This window comes from Myotis nattereri, assembly GCF_964212035.1.
Source record: "Myotis nattereri genome assembly, chromosome: 9".
Taxonomy (NCBI): Eukaryota; Metazoa; Chordata; class Mammalia; order Chiroptera; family Vespertilionidae; genus Myotis; species Myotis nattereri.
In genome coordinates, this window is record NC_138084.1 from 10512838 (window position 1) to 10532833 (window position 19996).

General features: G+C 48.1%; 1 protein-coding gene across 2 annotated transcripts in view; it reads left to right on the top strand.

The window, feature by feature from the left end:
* Positions 1 to 7584: 7584 nt before the first annotated feature.
* PRR5L (proline rich 5 like) overlaps positions 7585 to 19996 on the top strand; it is a 76003-nt gene continuing 63591 nt past the window's right edge. Inside the window, exons 1-2 of one of the 2 annotated variants that reach the window (XM_081099335.1) lie at positions 7585 to 7713; positions 15083 to 15203. The gene's annotated coding sequence lies outside the window, so the exon portion shown is untranslated. The remainder of the gene's footprint in view (positions 7714 to 15082; positions 15204 to 19996) is intronic. The other variant, XM_081099336.1, reaches the window with a different exon arrangement.

Here is a 19996-nt window from a genome sequence, read left to right on the forward strand (position 1 = left end):
AGAAAGAGCTTGGTCATAGAGTTTTAATAATAGCCTTTGTAGGGGAGGAAAAACTATTTCTCTATCCTCTTAGGTTCTGAGCCTCAGGATTGTAAATGACAGCATAACAGGGAAAAGCATACATATTTTACTGGATATTCATATTTTTACATGGCAGAGGGCTTCATAGAAAAGAAGTGATCAACTCAAAGAAACAGACTCAGGGGCTAACACACCATTTTAACAAAGGCGAGAAATTGTGGAAAAGAGATTAGACAAAGGAAAGGGGTGTAGGCCCCTCGGGGTGGTAAACTGGGGGAAAGTGACTAGGAAGTATATGGGGGAAACTAATGGAAGATAAGGGTCGTTTTATCAAGGGTTATGTGTGCAGGCTCATCTCATTGTCAGCTCCCTGTCTTTGGGTAATAAGAATGTTTATTTCTTCCTGGCACCATGGAAATTACTGCCCTGCTTTTAGGCAGAAAGGGGTAGTAGAGTGTGGGCAAAGAAGAGGCAAGTCTGCTGACTTCGGGGGACCACCATGAAGAAGGATTCTGAATCATCAGTGGCTCTCAGGGGAAGGTGGAGAGAGTGTGAAGAGGAGGGAAAATGTGCCTTCCGGTCACAACTGGGGGCTGCTGGTAATCCAGGCCAAACTCCTGCATCTCACAGGATTTAGCCCTGGAGAAACGGATGTGGATTAGGAATTTCAACCTATAATGCAGGTGGTGATAAGGAGGGCCTGAGGGGAGAAAGTCTGTCTGTGTGTGTGTGTGTGTGTGTGTGTGTGTGTGTGTGTGTGTGTAAGAAGAGATTGTCAAAGAGTGAAAAGAGGCAATTGCAAGAGATTCTTACAAGTAAATATAAAGCTTTACTTACAGAAGGATACAAAAGGAAGGGAGAAAGGGGGAGAGAGAAAGAAAGTTCAACTTTCAGAATTTGTTAAAACTAGAGAATTTTAGAGTTATGAGGGCTCACCCCAAACCTTGCCTAAACACCCCCCCTTTTCAGATGAAAAGTTGAGCCCAACCACTTGCAGGAAATCATGTTAGTTCCAGGTTTCAGGGTCAGAAATTAGATTCCTGGACCCCCAAGCTGCATCCCCAGTTTTTTCCTGTTCCCTTCATTAAAATAGCAGGGCAGTGCTAACAGGGGAGCTTACTGTCCCTGGCCCATTTCAGCCACTAAGGCACACGTTTTAGGAAGAACAAACTCTTATATCAGGTTTCTCAACCTCAGCACTATCAACATTTGGGGCCAGGTAGTTCCTTGTTGTGGTGACTGTCCTGTGTGTTGGAGGATGTTTAGCGACATCCTGGCTACCAGATGTAAAGTGCCATTGGCATTTGCCCCTGCTCCCAGTTGTAAGAATTAAAAATGTTTCTAGACATTGCTAAATGTCCCCAGTGGGGTAGAGGTGGGGTACCAAATCACCCCTGGTTGAGAACCAGTGCCTTATATCAATGTGCTTACAATGAGTTCCAGCATCTCATGGACTAAAAAACCCATAAAATCTTAAAGGTTGAGGGCCTTAGGTCATTCATCAAGAATTAAATTATTAATATATTCCAAATGATTTTTAAAAAAATGAATTTCTATTGATTTCAGAGAAGGGGGAGAGAGAGACAGAAACATCAATGATGAGAGGGAATCACTGATGGGCTGCCTCCTGCACACCCCACACTGGGAATCAAGCCCGCAACCAAGGCATGTGCCCTGACTGGAATCAAACCATGATGTCCTATTTCATAGGTCAACACTCAACCACTGAGCCATGCCAGCCGGTCTCCAGATAATCTTTAGAAAGGTGATTTGTTTATCCATTAATTCAACAAACATGTATTGTTTAAGGACTGTGTACCAGGGGCTGTGGATGACTTTAGAGAGACAGTGGTGAATGAGATGGCTTTCAAGGATTTAAAGCAAGACCAATGATGTGACAATGAATGGTCATCGTTAGGATTTAAAGGGTTCCACAAAAAATGGGAGAAGGGAAAGAAGCCAGAGAAGAATTCAATAGTTAGAGGATGTGGACAGAAAACCAGAGAACATACCGCCATACAAGTGAATCTAGGATTGGACTGCTGAGAGCATGGACTTCAAAGTCAATTGCACCTGGGTCTGAATCTCGGCTTGATATGACTTGAGCAAATGCTTTTCTTACCCTCAGTTTCCTTATCTGTAGAATGGAAATAATAACAATACTCAGTTCATGACTGTTTTTGAAGATTCAATAAGATAATGCATGTAAAGTTCTTTGCACATAGCCTGGGACCTGGTAAACAGTAATTCTGCAGAAGTTCCTCTACTCACCTTTCAGCTCTTACTAGTCTACAGTCAGGAACAAAGTCCTGCTCGAGGCAAAAGCACACGACTGCTACCAAAGAGAGGAATAAGTCCTTGGGCAGTTATTTTGATTTCAGGCATCTGATTGTCCCTTATTTATGGCCTATTGGTTGTATGTGTGCTTGGTTTTGAGGTGTCTTATGAATATTACAACATCCTTTATTTCCTATATGCACAAAAGCAATGAGAATGTTGAATGTGCTACTTTACAGGAGATGTTTGATCATAATGGAAATGCAAGTGGAGGTCATTTTTTTTTTAATTGAAAGTCAGATCATGGAGAATTTGCATGTGCATTTAAAGCAAAGCATTGGGCAGTGGGGACCATGATACATATAAAGTGCTTAGTAACTAGCTTGGCACACAGTAGGCACTCAAGAAATATCTTCCATCATCATCACCATGCAGAAAAGAGGGAATCCCAGAGTAAGTAAAAATTATAGAGATTATGCACTCTACAGTTACCAGCCAGAGGCAAGGAAAAGAGACAAGCAAGTTGGAAAAAATCTCAAATATGTGGCTAGAGTTGGGCATCAACCTCAGAAGCCTCATGCAAATTTAGGAGGCAACTGGGGATTGGAGACAGAGGGGCTTAGCTCCCAGAAAGTGGAACTTGCCGCTTGGAGATGTTTGTTGCAAGCCATGGGTTTTCCACGAATTTAAGGTTCCTTTCAATCTGTTCCTCGTTAAAATGAATCGTGGGTGGTTGGGGTATGGATCCCATAGATCTCTGAGCCCTTTATGGAAACCATCTGGGAAGGGAGTGTCATTTGCCTCAACAAACGTCCAAATTGATGTCTTTTAAGGAACTATGCCAAGGGAAGGCTGTATGACTGCAGCAAGGAGAAACAGTAACTTCAGAGCATAACACGTTCTCTTGCGTGGATATGCAAACTTAAACTCTGCTTGGTCACCTTACATTTACAACTCATTTTTATTGACGATGTAATATGTGCCGGACAGTGTTCTAAGCATATTTCATGGCCTTTCACCAAAACTCTATGAGCTGGATACTGTTATGTTCTCATTTTATACATACGGAAGCTGAGGCTCAACTCGCTTAAGGGATCCATGTAGTCAATTGTGCAAGCAAGAGGCGAGCCAAGCAGTCTGCCTCCCCAGGCCATTACCAACTGGCCCTTTAACACCTGACCTATTTTTATGTATAAAAGCTTCTGTAATATCATCATATCGCTATCAGGGAAACACAGTCATTGAATTGACGTCAAGGAGAATTATGATCAAGACAAAGCCATTTGATTTAGAAACAAGCACATCATTGACCCTTGAGTGGGTGAATTCTGTGAAGCTTAGGGAAGTCAAGGGAGGTGAGAAAAGGGAGCTCTGGGTATATATGTCACATCCAGGAGTTTGGCAGAAACAGGTGAAAAGAAATAGAATTTTAACTACAAGGAGCAGCCAGCCATGTAAAGGCTTGTTTCTCCTTCTCCCCAAGGTGAGGAAGGCACACTGGAAGGCAGGAAAGGAGGCTGGTAGAGGGGACGAGGATGAAAGGGAGGAAAGATGCTTCATGGGAACACGTGGGAAGGGATGGTGCTCAGGACAGTAGGGGGAGATTTGACGTCCAGTTAGATTTGGAGATGATTTGGGCTTTACTTGTTAACGATCCCCCGATGAATCAGTGGTTAAATTTTTAGTAATCTGGACCCACACCAAACTGAAAGCCCACATCCTCCCGGTGTGGATGGTTCATGTTCTAATTATTAGAGGAAGTGGGTGTGCCTCTCAGAGCTGCTACTAAATAGCTCTGTGATCTTGGACCAATAAGTCACTTCTTATCTCTGAGCCTCAATTTCCCCATCTGGAAAATGGCAGATTTCAACGAGAGATCCTAGGGTCTTTTGCAAAGTAGTAACTTCCAATAGGAATAGAAGAATATCCTGCCCCTTTATGAAGGATTAATACCCTTACTGTGTGAGCCTTACCTTAGAGTGGGAGAGCGGCCACAGTCACTTCCCTCCATGCTGAAGAGAGAGAGGTGCTTTGACCAAAACTGTAAACAAACCTGTATTATATTCATAAATGCATATAATGCTCATTGACATTGTCTAATTTGTTACCGGGATTCTAAGGGCATCATTCTAAATACTATGAAAACTCATGACCTTCATTAGCCGTGTACGTATCTGAGCCTCAGGAACATCATGGCTGTGGCTGGCTTGTTGCTGGAGAATGACATTATTGTCATCTGAACGTACAGGTCCACCCGTTAGTAGAGGGATTACTGAGCCCCCTACGAGGCCCATTCTCAGGAAGGAGACACATGGTGAATTTGTGTTGCCAACCACCAGCCATTAGCAGCAGCTAATAAGCAGAAGTTCCGCTCACCATCGGAACTATCCGATTCAGCTCGGCTAATGCGCAGAGTGCCTACTACGTGTCAGCCACCAAACAGGAAAATGGGGACCGTAGACACCAGTTTTGCTGATCAAAGCCTGTAACCACAATACAAAACACAAAACAGGAAACCCTGACAAGTATCTGACTAACTGGTATGCGACCATTAGGAATACAAGGGGCACAGCCCATCAGCTAGAGGGGTGTGTGTGTTTGTATGCATCTGTGGTGTGTGTTCAGTGTGACCAAATAGGCTGAAGGAGGTAGAAGGTCTTGAGGTAGGCCCCCACACAGAACACCTGCACTAGTGATGCTTTTTTTTTTTAATTTTATTTAATTTTATTTTCTAGTGATGCTTTTATCTCATTATGGATCTGCTATTGCTCATGACCATGTATCATGTATACCTGGTGTTCCAGCAGCTCCAACACACACACACACACACACACACACACACACACACACACACACACCTCTAGAGTGCCTTGCTGTACACTAATGGCCCTGAACCAGCCATTTGATTCAAGATGTAGGCAGTATATTACAGTAGCAGGGCCCCAGGCTCAGTCGAATGCCCTGCTGCAGCTGCCTGGAAATTCTTAATGACTTTTTTAATTTTGTTTTTAAATCTTCACCCGAGGATATTTTTCCATGGATTTTAGAAAGAGTGGAAGACAGAGGGAGAAACAGAAAGAAATATCCATGTGAGAGAAACACATTAATTGGTTGCCTCCTGCATGCCCTTGACCAGGGCCTGGGCCGGGGAGGAGCCTGCAACTGAGGTACATGCCCTTGACTGGAATCGAACCCGGGACCCTTTGGCCTGCAGGCCGACACTCTATTCACTGAGCCAAACTGGCTCGGGCCTTAATAACCTTTGAGCAAGGCACCCCACATTTTCAGTGTGCACTACAAACTATGTAGCTGCTCTTCGTTGCTTGATACCCTTTTGTGGGGCCCGTGAGCTTAAAACGATTTTAATAATAATAACAACACACAAGAATAATACACAATTTGCCTTTCCCACTCTCCTCTCACACAAGTCCACAGTGGCGTTTTCCTGAGGCCGCATCACATAGGTATTGTTACAGAGTGAATGCAGAAGCAGATACGAGAATCCAGCTGTTTTTGTCTGCAGGAAAGCACTGGAGAAACTTCCAGAAATAAACCGATGCCACTCTTCTCACTGTATGCATGGTATGCATGCTGCTTTTGGAAAATATAGTCAGTTTTCACAAAAATATGTTACTTGTGTTCTTAAAATTGTTATTAAAGGAATGAATAAACTTAATTTTTTCTTCAGTTTTAGTTTTTAACATATTAAAATATGGATAGATACAATTCACAAAGAAACAGGGTTTTTTTTGAGTCACAAATAAATTCTAAGAGTAAACAGAGGCACACAATGCAATATACAGATCATGTATCCTAGAAATGCGCCCTTGAAAACTATAGGATCTTATTAACCAATGTCACTCCAATAAATTTAATTAAAAAAATAAAGGGGTATTGAGTTCAAAAAGTTTGAGAGCCATGGTTCCACAGATAACTACTGTTTCTACTAGAAGAAAAGGACCATGAAGGAGTGTGATAAAAAAAGATACAGTGGGTTTGGTTATACTTGCTATATTAGCCAGGGTTCCACAGAAAAACAGAAAATTTGGGAAATGAATGTAAATGGAGGCTTAGGATAGGGATCAGCTCACGTGACTACGGAGGCCAAGAAGTCCCATGACCTGCCCTCTGCCAGCTGGGGACCTGGGAGAGCCAGTGGTGTCGTTCAATTTGCGTCCCAGAGCCTGAGAACCTGGGGCCCTCGTGTCCAAGGGAGAGAAGACGGCTGTCCCACTCAAGCAGAGGGCAAATTCCCCCTTCCTCTGCTTTGTGTTTGTTTTTGTCCTATTTATACTCTCAATGGATGGGACGATGCCCATCCACATTGGGGAAGGCCAGCTTCTTCACTTAGTCTACCAATGCACAGGCTAATCTCTTCCAGAAACGTCCTCACCGACACACCTAGCAATGATGTTTCATCAGCTCTCTTGGCATCCTTTAGCCCAGGCAAGTTGACACATAAAATTAACCATCATACTTGTTTATGTAGATAAAGATATGTCTATGAGGCACAGAGATCATCTTTTCCTTACCCTTGAACTTCTGCACAATTTCCCAAACTGTCATCTAACACAATGCACTTGTTTTTACTTGTTTTTCTCCTTCGTAGAAGTTCCAGAGTGGCAGGTTTGGGGTTCTACCTAGCCATTGGAGCGTTCCAGAATGGAGTGGCTGCTTAGAGAGGCAGAGAACACCCCTCCCCTCAGAGGGTTCCAGCAGAAGCTAGCTGCCCACTTCTGGGGGGTGCTGCCCACTTCTTGGGGGGAAGTGTTGTCCACTTGTGGAGGGGGTGCTGGAGAGGAGTTGAGCATGAGGCAGAGAATTGGACAAAGTGACCCGAGAGGTCTTCGGCACGTCTGGAATGTTAGCACATGACAGAGTGTTCTTCCTGACCACATCCAAACTCAGGGCTGAAGTAGTAATGAAAGGGTACAAAAGTTGAAAGAAAAGAAAAGGAAAGAGAGAGGCTATTCTGCCAGCTCCTAAGCAGTGGGTAGACACCAGAGGTTCTGGTCTTGCCCAGAACGGGCACCAGCTGGAGCCTGGGGAGGGGAACTTTCTCTGAGTGACGCGTGTACGTGAGGGACAATGGGGTGGGCAGGGCAGGGCAGGGCACAGTGGGAATGAAATGGCATGTTCTCATTCTCATGACTCTGACTCATGGAGATTGACATTTTTTAAAGCCACGGATCGCTCCCTTCCCTTTTAGGGGCCTCATTCCTCTACTTCTAGCACCAAAGTATTGACGTGCTTTCTCCCCACTTGCCCTTTGAAAGTCCATCTTGTACGGGAATGCTGAGGTGTTTGCTGTTGATAGTTCAACACCTCACCCCTGGGAAAGAAACAAGGAGATCCTGGAGACCCTGTCTTTACTGCAAGGAGCAGATCTCCCAAGGAGGAAATCCGAGGCACTGGGTAAGCGAAGAAGGCATTTGGGTGGGTGGGTAGGAGCTTCCTAGAATTTTTCCAACTGTGCCTACTGTTCTAAAGGCGTAATTGGTTACATCTGACCTTTTTTCTCTGCATCTATCTTTCCCTCTCCGTCCCCGCTTTCCCTCTTTTCTCCCAAAAAATCTTTTACGGAGCCTCTGGTTATATCCCAGGCATTGCCTACGTGCCATACTGGGGATTCAGAGATCGATAATGCTGTTATTCATTTTGTAGTTTGTGAGCAGAAACACAGGTGAGCTGATCACTGTGCCAGATGGAGGCAAAGGCTCTAGGGGAAGGAGAACCAAATGCTAGGGCGCCCCGCCTGGGATGGGGAAGGACACTCCTGGCCTCGCTCCTGGAGGGGAAGTGGGTGTTTAGATGGGGAACGAGAGGACGAGGCGCTCCAGGCCCCGAGAGGGGAGGTCGTGTGCCCAAGGCCGCGCTGGTGCGTGGCTGGACCAGCGCTGACACCTGGTTCCATAGCCTGTACCCTGGACTTAAACATAAGCAGCTCACTTGGCCCAGGGTGAGGAGGAAGAAAAGGAAGAGTGACCGGAATGAGTCAAACTTCACACCGCAGCAGCCCTGTCGTCACTCTGGTGAGCAGGTAGAGGGGCAGGCACGGATGGACCAGAGGCAAATAAAGCCCACTTCTTTGAGGTGCTGGGAGCTTGTAGTCACATCACAAGCTGTCTGGCATCTATCCACTGAGCGCCTGCCGTGGGCCAGGACAGACATCACTGCCTCCCCTTCCGGAGCTCTTGTCGTTCCCCAGTAGCTCCGGGCAGACTGTGCTAAGCAGGACTCACTGTTCACGGCTCAACATCATTTCTGTAGATGCTGTGGTTGCCACTTCTCACCGCTTCCTCAGAAGACCTCCTGCCCCTCCTCCTAACAAAAACCCCCCACTCACGCCTGTTCTCTCTCCTTTCCTTCCTCCTGCTCCCCCGTCAGGGGTGCGGAAGAGTTGGCAGCTGACCCCAGGGCAGGTTTCCTGCGAAGAGGGGAGGCAGGGGCCCTGTGGAATAAGCAAGAGTTGGCCGACGCCCGCCAGCCAGCTCGCTTGACAAAGCCATTTGGTCGCCTTTACCTGCCTGACGCCCCGCGGAGAGCTTACTCTCCCGGAACCAGCGGCCCAGGGAGAATGGCCACCCCTCCCACAAGAATGCAAATAAACAATTGGCTCTTAATTTCAAGTAGCAAGGACAGGAACCCATCCAGCCAGGAAATCCAAATTGAAGAGTGATTAAGTCATTCAAGTCCCTGGCTGGGTTTAACCTCCAGGCTTCCAGGGCCGCAGATGGCTCTGCATTCCTCTTAGAGACTGTGGTTGTTTGTTTGTAGCCACAGGTCTGAGGAGAGGACTTCACCTCTCAGTGAGGGGCCACCTTGTTCTTGTCTGGCAGCTCTCTGGGTGGGCAAGCCCGAGGACAAGGGAGCCAGACTGCTTGGGCTTGAGCCCTGCCCTGCCACTTGCTGTGGGACTTTGGGCAGATTCTTTAACTCCCTGTGCCTCAGTTTCCTCATCTGTGAAATGGAAATGATAATGCGGCCAGCCTCATACCGCTGTTTTGTGGTATGGGGAGAATGACATTAGTTGATATTGGTGATGTGCTTGGAACTATGTGGACGATTTTAAGAGTTAGTTAAACTCACAAAATAAATACATGATGCAGCTGTGGGTGGTACTTGCTTCTCTCTTGTCCTTCGCTCACGATGTCAGTGATTGGACAGAAGGAGTGGATTTAGCAAAGAGGCTTAAGGGCCAGGAACTTTGGGGTCAAACTCCGTTTAAATCCTGACTCCACCACTTAATTAGCAGTTGTCAGAGAATCTCTCAGTTTCCTGGTCTATAAAATGGGTTTATGACTGCACCTATTTCTTAGGATGGTCATGGGGAATGAGCTGTGTCAAGTTCTCAGTGAAGTGCATGGAAATAGGAAGCATGCACTAAGTTTTAGCTATTATTTTCAAGCATTCTGCAAAAAAAAACAACAACTGCTGTATAAACACAGCAATTTTAATGGCATAAGTTACAATAAGTCCAAAGCTAACACACTGAGCAAATGTGGCCAGAGCCCCAGCCAGCTCCTAGAAGCTGGCCCTGTGCAAGTTAATGAACAACTTGGCAGCTTGGCGAGGTGTGGACGAACTGCGCTGTCCTGCCTCTGACTCCTGGCTCTCCGGCTTGCTAGAGGCGCGATGTTGGGCAAGTTAACATCTCCAAACCTCAATCTGCTTCCTTCCGCCCACCCTTCCTTCCTTTAATAAAGATTTATTGAGTGTCGACTCAGTGGAGGCACCGTGCCAGGCTCTGGGTCTTCCCCTACGGGACAAGTCAGGGATGCAGCCCAGGCAGCTGTAAGGATGAGAGGAGTCACTGTCTGCTGGGGGCCCAGCCTGGGACCTGGGATCCAGTGAGCCCTGCTCATGCTAAGCTCATGTCCTCAGCTCACCTCTGTACTCGGGTTCGTCATCCCTTCTCGTGGCTGGACAGGTCAGGGGAAATCATTGTTCAAAGTTACTCGTTTTGTTTCTGTAGTGGCAAGTGAGCGGGGATAATTTTCCCCGTAAATTTAGGATATTATTGGTTGATTAGTCATCCAAGAAATTAAAAAAGCAGAAAGCACAGGCTACCAAGTAGACTCAGTGAAGATTTCCTCTCGATCTTATTTAGTCCTGGGCTCTTTTCAAGGCAAATTTGGCCAACATACAGGTCTGCTCTCTAGGACAGCATTTCCCCAATTACACTGTGGAATGCTAGATCCTCAACTGTTAATAGTATTCCAGGGAAAGAAATGAAATTATTGAATGTTTCTCCCCTGCAGACCACCACCAAGTTATTTTTTTGAAAAAAATATTTTTATTTTTTATTGATTTCAGAGAGGAAGGGAGAAGGAGAGAGATAGAAACATCCATGATGGGAGAGAATCATTGATCGGCTGCCTCCTACACGCCCCACACTGGGGATCGAGCCCGCAACCTGGTCATGTGTCCCTGACCGGAATCGAATCTGAGACCCTTCAGTCCACAGGCCGACACTCTATCCACTGAACTAAACCAGCTAGGGCCAAGGTCTTGATATACTCGTGCATATTACGCTATTGTATGCAGTATTTCCAAACATTATTTGACTAAGGCAGCAGTTCTCAACCTGTGGGTCGCGACCCCTTTGGCGGTCAAAGACCCTTTCACAGGGATCACCTAAGACCATCCTGCATATCAGATATTTGCATTACGATTCATAACAGTAGCAACATTACAGTTATGAAGTAGCAATGAAAATAATTTTATGGTTGGGTCACAACATGAGGAAGTGTATTTAAAGGGCCAGAAGGTTGAGAACCACTGAACTAAGGGATCTTTCTCCAGCAACACTGGGCACATCCTGTGGTATCAGCCTTCCTCGGAGACCAATTTAAGAAATGTCCAGCTGGGAGACCTAAGACAGACTTCAGTGATGAAAGCCAGGCCGAAACACCCAAACTCCGGTACTGTGAGTATCATATTTATAAGGAGAAGTGAAACAGGTGTTGAGTGAGGGGCTGGTCTGTGTTCTTGTCAGGCCAGAACTGCCCCAGTTAATGCTGGAGAACGAACAGAGAGTCTTTGTGAAGGGCGGCCATCTACACGCTGGCTCGGCTTACCTTGACTGGGGTGGACACCAGACCCTGCCAGGGACCGTTGTTCTAGCGGACGGGGCATCTTTGCTCCACCCACTTTCTGCCACTGCGGAATTCTCATTCCCCACATGCAGCAGGCAGGCAGCCTCCCGACAGTTGGTGGTTTGGATGAGAATATTTATCTTCCCCAAGCAGCAATGCAACTCCCTCTTCCTAAATTGGGAAAAAGTCGGGAAGAACTTACAATGGGAAAGAAAACCGTGTGCGTGTGGTTATTTCTACCTCTGAAGAGCTGTGTGACCCTGGGAAAGGACTAAACCACTTATTTTAGTCTCAATTTCTTCATCTGTAAAATGGGGATAATAATAGCGTGCATGTCATAGTGTTGTCTGAAGAAAGAGAGTTGTAATGGTAACCACGTGTGTGTGTGTGTGTGAGAGAGAGAAAGAGAGAGAGAGAGAGAGAGAGAGAGAGAGAGAGAGAGAAAGATTCTGTCTTTTTTCCTTTTAAAGGGGCCACTAATCCCATCATGAGGGCCCCATCTTCATGACCTCACCTAGCCCTCATTACGATGCAGAAACATTGATGTGAGGAAGACACATTGATTGGTTGCCTCCCACACGTGCACTGACTGGGGCTGGGGATCAATCCTGCAACCCTGGTACATGCCCTTGATCGGGATTGAACCCATGATCCTTTGGTGCGAGGGCCGATGCTCTAACCTCTGATCTGCATGCTCTAACCTGGCAGGCAGGCCAGTGCACAGGGGGGCAAGGAAAACAACTACTCTTTATCACAGTCCAGTGATACAGAGTGCTAGAGAGGAACCGCCAAGAGAGAGGATTTTGCGGGGGGGGGGGGGGGCGCGGAGAGGGTCCTCCAGGGAAAGCCAGGGTTCAGTTACAACAGTGGTTCTCAAAGTGTGGTTTGGGAACCCAGGGAGTCTCTGAAAACTCTCAGAGGCTCACAAATCCAAAAGTGTTTTCATGGTGATACTAAGATATTTTTTGCCGTTCATTCTCATTCTCTCAAAAATGTTCAGTGGAATTTTCCAGAGGCTACATGATGTGTGATAACACAACAGATTGAATGCAGAAGTGGTTGGGAACCCAGCTGTCTTCTATTACACCAGAAGTTAAAGAGTTTCACAGAAATGTAAATCAATGCCATTCTTCCCCTGACTTAGAAAAATACATAGTGATTTTTCATAAAATATGTGATAGTTTTATTAGTTATTTTATAATAAATTAATTTTAATGTTTAATTTCAAAATCAGGAAGTATTGATAGATATAACCCACAAACAAAAGCTCTTTGGGGTCCCCAGTGATTTTTCAGAGTACCCTGAGACCGAAGGGTGTGAGAACCACTGAGTTAGGGCACCAAGGCTAACAAAATGTTTAGAAAAAAAGGTGAAGATATAGGAGATTCTGCTGATGATGGACGATGAGTTGCAGAACAATAATTAATCCCAATGGGTTAAATCTGAAAAGAAAACAATAAGAATACTATACACACTGTTAAATGTGTATAAATTTTGGGGGGGACACCCTGTACAATCAGATGGAGTTAAATACCAGCCCTTTAGAACGGATGACAGATATTTCCAAAGACAAAGAAGAGAGTAAAAAAGCCAATATACCGGAAATACCCCATTGCTACCAAGAAAAGGGAGTGAAAACTGTTTTATCTGTATCATCCAAACAGAGCAAACTTCAAGGCTCTCAGTTTTCTTCTGGAAGTTAAGAAGGGAGCAGAAGGAAGGAAAGCTAGTTTTCATGTGCGCATGAAGCTTTGCTGCTGGGCCAAAGGTCACTGATTTTACGCCCTGGTGCCAGATCAGATGCTCAGCGTATTCTCCAATGGTCCCGTTTTTATGGAGGGTGCGATACTGCTGATGCATAGAGAGGGCTGATGCAAGTTCTATGTCTAGATGAGTATTTCTCATGAGTAAATACATTAACTTATTTTATGACTGGAGCTTGGAGGACCTGAAAAACTGTGTGTTTTAACACTGCCCAGGCCTGGGGGACCTACCTATACTCCTCACAACCTCTGTACCAGGCATCAGCAAAGGGTCTTCCCAGGGCCTCCATGTGTTCCATCTACATTAAGGAGCTAAGTTATGGAAGGATATGAGGCTTTCCTTCACTGGCATAAATTTTTTGACGTAGTATGAGATGTGGAAGTATTATGGAAGGAAGTCCAACCTGGAGATCAGACCTTGAACACCTCAGTTCAGTTTATTCCCTGCCTGTTATAGATCAGATCCCAAGGCATTAAGTGCCATGATTCTGTAAAACGGAAGTGGGTTTCCCTAGTAGTCTGGGGTGGACGCCTTCAGACCTGGAAGGAGTACAGTGTAGCTCAAGAGCACTGAATTGGGATCAGGGATCCCTGTCCTGTCCGTTCTTGTCTGTGTATAACTTTGGACGAACACCTAACCCCGAACTCAGTCTGGTACGTCTTTGGGGATGGATGTGCGTCACGGGCATGGGGTGGGCAGGCACTGTTCTGGAAACAAAGGAAAAGTAGAACAGGCCTCTGGATGAACAGGAAGTGGATGGTGCTTTTGATCCCAAGGCCCTAGGGGGGGCATCTGCTTCTTTGCCCTGTCTTGAGACGTGCCAGCTTCCCTTCTCTAGCTGCATTGCTGGCAGGGGAACGGGTGAGTAGGTTGGGAACAAGAGAAGGGGGGGCGGGTAGGAAGTGCCTGGGCTTGTGGCAAACTGGAAGCTGCATGCCCTGTCCAAGGGGAGAGGGGTGCCCCAGCTCTAGCTGACTGTGGCTGTGCGGGCCCACAACATGATCAACGCCAGGTCTTCCAGAGTGCTCAAGGCAAGCCGAAAAACCATATTTTTGCATGAAGTTTTCTGATGGTTACATGTGAGCAACTATTTTTTTAAATGTTGACACACTGGGGATCAAAAGATAAACACGGAATGTCCATCTAACTGGTCCACGGGCAGCCCGTCTGCAGCTGCTAGAGTCTGGAGTTCAGATGGTCATGACCTCTTAGCTTTTGTTCTAGATTCCTGCTACAGTGTGTGTGTGCACACGGGTTCACATTCCAGTACAGGAATCTGATGGCTCAGTGTACCTCTTTCATGCCAGCGTTTGTCACAAAGTTTGGCTGCATTTGGGTCAAGAGCTTAAAAGGGGCTGCCTGAGGCCTACCTTATCAGCAGGGACTGGATTGGGCCAACTTTCATTTCAGCAGCTGTTGTGCCTAATAAAGATCTAGGATTTTCCTCTTCCATAAATGAGTGTTTAAATAGTGATCTGTATTGGTTTGTCCTAAAAAAATTTTTTTTTTATTTCTTAATAAGAAAAGGCAAGGTTCCAGTGACCTTTAGTTAGAATTTTGGTAAAAATTTGGGTGGTGACAAGTACAATGTATTAATCATCCTTAGGGCAAAGTTCTGATTTCACCAAAATGTCAGCTACTTCTTATTTTAAGAAAATTCCGTTTACAGCCCAGCCAGTGTGGCTCCTTGGTTGAGCGTCGACCCATGAACCAAGAGGTCCCAGGTTCCATTCCCTGTCAGGGCACAAGCCTGGCTGCAGGCTCGATCCCCAGTATTGGGTGTGCAGGAGGTGGCCATTCTCATCCATGATTCTCTCTCTCCCACTCCTTTCCTCTCTAAGAATCAATAAAAACATATTTAAAAAAAATTACCAACCTCTAGGATTAGAAGAGACTTTAACCTCTATAAACCTTTGTTCCAGTCTCTGAATACTCTTTTATGGCATCTCCACGGAGCTGGCATCGCCTACATTGTGGATACTCCTCTTTACCAGCCAGTGTACTTCTCCCAGAGGGAGCTTCTTTTATCCTTGGCTAGGCCCGGTGAGTATGTTTTAGCTTTTTTTTAAAAAAAAAGTTAATTGCACAGTGCCCAACCCGCCATAAGCACTCAGTATAGAATAAATTTGCTAAATGAATCCACTTATTCCCTTATCATCATTTACTGGGTGCACGGGATATGCCAGGCACTGTTCCAGAACAGAACAAGCCCACGATCTTGTAGAGTTGAGTTGGCCTGGGAAGGAAGAGGTGGTGCAAGCCACTTTTTTAAAGAAGTAAATTATGTGATATGTTACAAGTCACAGATGCCATGGAAAAAGAAAAAATAGAATTGAATGAAGGTGGGGGAGGGAGTGAGTTACCATTTTAAATAGACCCAGTAGGATGGAGCTCATTGAACAAAGACTTCAAGGAGAAGAGGGAGTTTGCAACATTTAATGAATGTTCCCAAGCCAGTCTTCCTGTAGCCCTGTAGAAATAGTTTCCTTTTCACCTCCCGGACCTGCGGGATAATTATAGTCATAATAGCTTAATATCTGTTGCACCTCAGCAGAAACTCTAAGCACTTTCTCTGTATGAATTCACTGAATCCTCATAACAACCCTCAGAGATAGCTACTCTGTTATACCCATTTTCCTGGTTGCAAACTGACACACAGCACGATTAAGTAACTGGCTCATACCCTGCAGCCAAAAGAAAGACGTGGCACACGAGCCCCCACCTTCCGGCTCCGGGCTTTGGCGCCGAAGCCCTTGGAACAGCTGCCTGGAAGACATAGCTCAAATTCCCTCCCAGCCCGCACTGCCCCCTCAAGCCTTTCTTTCTTTCTCAGCCACGTGCCTGGCGCCGCGTTCCTTTCACTGGGTGCGATTCTTGGGATAAGATTTAAAGCGTCTCCAACATGCCGGGGTTTGTACTGAGAATGCTTTAGCTTTCACTGATGTCACTGGACAAGTGAGGCACCCAGAGCTCCACCGGTTCCGCTCCCCTTTGGGCGCACCATGACCAGCCCCTTAGGTAGGCATTGTAAGGGCGCAGTGATAAAAATAAACACGATTCTCTCCCCTCTCCCCCCCAGTTCTGACTTAAAAAGACATATCTTTTCTTCAGCAAATGTCACTGTGGTTTCAAAGACAAAGTGTGATGTGTAAGTGGGCAGCATTTTTTAAGTATTTCCTGCTCAACCATTGGGTGAAATTATGCAAGGCAGTGAGTCCTGAAAAACAGCTGCGTCTAATTCTTAACACCTGCAAAAGAAAAAAAAAGTTTTGAAAATAATTTTACGTTGTTTTTCATTTTGGGATTGGGTGGTTTTCTATTGTTTCAAGCTCCCAGGGACCTTCCAATTCATGAAACCTTCATCTGGAAAGAGACTTTGGGAGCTTTCAAAGAGCTCTGCCCATCTAAGGGACAGGCTGCACTGAAATGATACTTGCATTTACAAATGCACTTCGAACAACTTCTGGAATGGGCCACGGGGCTGCTCCTTAAAACAACAGAAGCTCTAATTCTCTAGGGAGCCTTAGAATCACCCCTTGGCTTATCCGTGGTGTTTCTAGTCCCGGGTGGGGGGTGGGGAGGGATGATCCTGTCGTGGAGGGGGAGGGGGCAGGGGAGGGGGTGTGTGGTCTTGTGTGAGGGAAGCGCAGCACCGGCTTCCCAGACCTGTGGCATCCTCCCAGGCTTTTCAAGTTCAAGAGTTGGATTTCCTGAAATTGTTGAACTGGATGTAAGTGCAGGCGCCCCCCTCCCCCTTCTGCCCTCCTGCCTGGCAGCGCGAGAGTGGCTTCTGGGGAGGAGTGGGATGGAGGGAGGTGGGGACCCTCGGAGAAAAACTGAAGGGATGAACACTGAACAGGAAAAGTGGGAGGAGGGGGGGGGGGTGGAGAGGAGGAGGGGGAGGGGGAGGGGGAGGAGGAGGAGGAGGAGGAGGAGGAGGAGGAGGAGGAGGAGGAGGAGGCTGTAAGATGAGAGAGGAGGGAAACGTGTCACCAGCCCGGCTGTGGGAGCTCCGCAGCCGCCTGGTTTGCTGACTCGCGCTGGAGAGGACTGGAGGCTGGACGGGACCCCGCGGAGGGCAGAGCTGGGAGGGGACGGAGGAAGGAGAGCTGGGCAGAGCGCGGCGGGGAGAGCCCCCCAATCCCTCATTTCTCTCGGGTGAGAAAACGTTCTCGGGAAGACAGGAAACTTTTTCCTAGGCGCGGCGCGCGGCGTCCGGGGAGGCGGCGAGCTGCGGGTGTGCACGACTCGGAGTGACTCACCCCGGGGACCCCGAGGGCGTGCGCGGGGAAGTCTCCCGCGGGGCCGGAGTCCTCGGCTCGGCAGTGGCACGGGATTGAGAACAAAATTTCCGGGCACAATCGGGTGGGGCACAGGGAAAGGGGACTTGGGGAAAGCGTCACTTTTGGGGTCGACCGGCTGGGGATCCTCCAATCAGACGCTGCGGGCGGGCGTAGAGGATCGGACTGGAGACCCCCCCCCCCCCACCTCGTGGGGCCGGGAGAAGGCGCGCCCGCGTCCGCGATTGGGGTGGGCGAGGCACCCATGTGGGCGTGGGGTGGGGGATGCCGCCGATCGTGGGCGGGCTGAGCCCAGAGATCGAAAAAGAAAGTTCGCTTGTCTCTCTCACCCTCCGTAGGCCGGTGGGGCAGATCGCTGCCGTGCTCCGGCGCGGGCGACTCTGCGCCCCCAACAGCCCATCTTTTCCTGCCGCCCCCTTTTTCCGGGGGGAGGCGTGGGAGGGGAGGGCCGGGAGCGCCGCCGCTTTGTCCCGCGCGCGGCTGGACCTGCGCCGACTGGGGGCCGGGGCGCAGCCCGCGGGACGCCCTGCTGGGGCTGGCGGTTCTCGGCGCCGCCGGGCGTCCCCTTTCGCTTCATCTTTCCCGCCCGCCCTCCATTCGGCTAGGCTTTCCCCCGCGCGCCTACGGTGCGTGCGCCGTGTGCTCACCGCGCACAGGGGGCGCTCTGGAGCCCCCGCCCGAGCGCTCGGACCCTCCCTTCCCAGCCCTCTTCCCATCCGCTGCCGCCCCGGATCGATCGGGCTGTGTACTCGCCAACAGTGCTTCAGGAATCGGCTCTGGGGTGCCTCCCTGGTCGGCAGCAGGGTTTTCCCCTCTTCTACCCGGCCCCTGCCGTCGGTCACACGCCGCCGCCTCTTCCCCCGCGGTGGCGGGAACCCGCGTTCCGTGCGTCAGCAGAAAAGCGGTGTTTATGGAGACCACGGCGGCCCCGCGGTGCGCGCGGTTTCAATTACTGCGATGCGCACGTCGCTTGCAAGACCAGCACGGACAAAGCTCTGGGCCCGGAGTCTCCAGGCGCCCTTGCTGGGGTGCTGTTCTGGGCCAGAGGCGACGGGCACATTCAAATGACCCGTGCAAAGGACCAAAGCGGTCAAGGACGCTAAAGGTCCAGTGATCCCCAACCTCTGCCCTCCACTCGCACCAAAGGGTGCTCACTGATCAAGCTCGGGAGCCTGCCCCTTTTGCCCACCCCCCCCCCCCCCCTCCCCGCCGCTTTGGTGACTCCGACCACCCTGCTTTGCAGACTTGACATTTCGTTGGCCTACATGCAGCAAAATGTCACAGTGCCGCGCTCTGGCACACTGCTCTGGGCTGGAAAGCTCTATTATTGACAACAGGCAGCAGCGAGTCAGGAGGGGAAACGGAGCTTGCAGAAACGAATTTAGCCACATTTTAAATTTAGCTCGCGGTGAGGTTCCTAGTGCGACTGAGAATGGGGCGGCTAGCTAGCCTGGCTGGCCTGCCTTCTCTGCTTGCAGGATTGAGACCCAGAATCTGACCTGGGTGCTGCGCAGAGCCTAGGAGGTATGCAGCAGATAAAGGAAACAATGTTGTCCGTTCACAAGTTGTCTTCCGGTTTTCCAACCCCAACCACTGTCCTTTCAGTATTTCAGTGAAGCTTCTAACAGCCAGAAGCATTAATGGTGTAAAAAAGAAAGGCATTCGAGAGAAGTTTGTACAGTTGGCTTATTTCTCAAGGCCTCAGTTCAGACCAGCTTGTTTTGAATGAGACCTCATTTCTTTCAGATACAGAAGGTTATGGATGAATATCTCAATGAGTCAGATTTCGATAATAGTCTGTATTTAAACATTACAAAAATGTTCCCTATTTTAAAATGGTTCAACATCACACACACACACACACACACACACACACACACACACACGAGGTGGAGTTGAGAATGGATTCCATTGGCTACTCCAGGCTTACAGTGCCAGCCTGTACTGGAGCTGTCTCTCCCCTCAGCTCTTCAGCAGTTGATTAGAGTATAGTTGATTAACCCTTTAGTTCCATTCCTTCCCTTCCCTTCCTTCCTTCCTTCCTTCCTTCCTTCCTTCCTTCCTTCCTTCCTTCCATCTCATAATACACAGAATGGCTCAATTATTGAAAGAAAAAAAAATACACCCTGGTTGGTGTCCTCCCACGCCCTGAAAAGTTGCTGGTTTGATTTCTGATCAGGGCACATGCCTGGATTTCGGGGCTGGAGCCCTGGTGGGGGGTGTGCAGGAGGCATCTGGATGTTTTTCTCTCACATTGATGTTTCTCTCTCTCCCTCTCTCCCCCTCCCCCTCTCCCCCCTCCCTCTCTCCCTCTCCCTTCCTCTCTCTAAAATCAATAAAAACATATTTAAAAAGAAAAAATCCTAATATTGTCTTTAGAACCCTGTTATACTGGTATGTGAAAACTTCATGCTGGCCAAAACCGGTTTGGCTCAGTGGATAGAGCGTTGGCCTGCGGACTGAAGGGTCCCAGGTTCGATTCCGGTCAAGGGCATGTACCTCGGTTGCGGGCACATTCCCCGGTGGGAGATGTGC